Genomic DNA, 2,633 nt, shown 5'->3' on the forward strand with positions numbered 1-2,633 from the left:
TGGTCTCATAAGGAGACACTCAAATTACTGATATTTGGGTAAAGGATTGCATTAAACTTTTACTATCGTCAATTTGTGTCAATGAGCCCTTACCTTGTTCCCTGGGAGGTGGTGGGACCATATGTATATATATATATGGATGTGTTAAAAGAGAATATGAAGTTAATTGGTGCGAAAGTAGAGGATGCCCAGGATGGAGGATTAGGTGGAAGCAGATGATTCACTGTGGCGACAACTAATGGGAAAAGCCGAAAGTAGTAGTAGAAGAAGAAGAAGAAGAAGAAGAACTGGGTTTGAGTTCATAACAGTAAGTTGTCTAAAGCAACAAAAGTGCTGAGATCATTTGAATCCGATTCCAATTCTAGTTCACACTTTTAAGCACAATGAGATGATCCCAACCCTGTGAGGATCCTGAGGCATCTAGGATTGTACCAGCTCCAGTTAGACTCTGCTATACTAAAGAGGAGATGCCAACTCCATGTGGTCTTTGAGGACAACAACCTCCTCATCAATACAAAATTTATCAGACTGTATATTTATAATCACACCCTCCAGTGTCACCCACATGAGGATGAGGTTCACTTTGAGTCTGGTTCCTCTCAAGGTTTCTTCCTTTACCATTCAAGGGAGTTTTTCCTCCCCACTGTCACCTGAGTCACCTCAGACTTGTTCATTGGGATAAATACATACACATTTAAATATAAGTCTAATATTGTGTGTGTGTATAAGTGTGTGTATAAGTCCCCCCCCAACTGCTCTCCGGGCACCGCAGCATAAATGGCTGGGTGTGTGTTCACGGTGTGTGTGTTCACTGCTGTGTGTGTGCACTTTGGATGGGTTAAATGCAGAGAACAAATTCTGAGTATGGGTCACCGTACTTAGCTGTATGTCACGTCACTTATTTATCTCTATGTTTATGTTCTGTAAAGCTGCTTTGAGACAATGTCAATTGTTAAAAGTGCTATACAAATAAATTTTAATTAAAATGAACTATTACATATAAAGTGAACAATACAAATAAGACCCAGTGTCTGCTTTTAAATAGAATAGTATTTGACTGAATGAGCTGGTGTAGCTTAATGAATTTATGAGATGTTTGTTTGTTTGTTTGTTTATTAACCTAATAAACAGTGTCAGAGTTCTCACAGTTTACTCACCCAGAAAGCCAACACAGGCAAGTTCATCTCAAAAGTCACGTCACTGACCTATCAAAGAATTACTTCAAATCTTGAATCTGGTAGCAACATGGTCATTTGATCCCTGTCTAAACAGCTTATGCTATGCTAAGCTACGCTAGATTGTATATTTGCAGTTCAACAACTGTCCAATTGTAAGTTAAGAACTTAAAGCTGGTGGTTTAGAGGGAATCATCACTGCAAATTAAAGTTCTTCCGACTGATCGCTTTTATCTTATAATGAAACGTATCTATCCTGATGGGTGTGGTCTCTTCTAGGATGGCGTGTTCTTTAATGAGGATGAAAACTATGCTGTGGCCTTCACACTTTTGGGAGTGATGCTCTAAAGTACCATCATCAATACATAACAGAGGGAAGGTCATTACATCTGTGTAGAATCCATAGTACAGAGAACATCTCAATAAGACGTACTTTTGTGTGTGTGTGTGTGTGTGTGTGTGTGTGTGTTTGATGTTGCACTTGAAGCTACCAGTAATCAGCTTGTGTTTCCCTTACACACATACTGTATCTACATACATTAATCTATGTGGTAAGCCATAAGACTCAGCAAACATAAATATATCCGTGTGCTCGGACCAATATCCGTGTGCTCGGACCAATATCCGTGTGTTTAGTGTGTTTAGGTGTCGCATACACACACACACACACTCACACACACTTACTCACTCACGCACATCAACTTGTGCCTTGAACAGGCAAAGAGTTTCTGCCTGGGCTGAACAATTCACTTGATTCGATTCTTTAGAACAGACCCGATTAAGTGAATCGAACTCTGCCTGATTTGATTGGTTTGTTTACTCAGAGCTTTATCCAGAAATAGAGCTTAATCCATTACATTAACCCATTCTAAAGCCTGAAATAAATTGGATTAGGAGTGCTTGAGCGAAAAGAGCTCAAAAATGTCAGTTTACACAAACGAAGAAATAAAACCTCTCTTTGTGTTACTGCTTACAGCTGAAATGATGCACCATTTCATCAACACGTTGTAATTCAGGATCATAAATGTAGCATCCTGAAGGTTTTACAAGGTAACAACAATCATTAACATTTAGATGCTAAACAGAAATGACCCTAAACTAATCACAACACATCGTCTCACGTCACTGAAACTGCCTCTGTATTGTGAAATACTGCCAGACTTAAAACCTAAAGTATTCCCCTAAACCTAGTGTACTCCATTTCTGCGTTTACAAATATGAACACTAGAAATCACAATTATAATTCAAACATGATCCAGATGTTATTACAACAGACAGTTGTTATTACAACAGACAGTGCAGGACAAGACAGACAAAACAGTGCAAGACAAAAGACAGTGCAGGAGAGTGTCTCAGTGCAGGACAAAAGACAGTGCATGACAAGACAGACAAAACAGTACAAGACAAAAGACAGTGCAGGACAAGACAGACAAAACAGTACAAGACAAAAGACAGTGC

This window comes from Tachysurus vachellii, chromosome 6 (genome assembly GCF_030014155.1).
Source record: "Tachysurus vachellii isolate PV-2020 chromosome 6, HZAU_Pvac_v1, whole genome shotgun sequence".
NCBI lineage: Eukaryota > Metazoa > Chordata > Actinopteri > Siluriformes > Bagridae > Tachysurus > Tachysurus vachellii.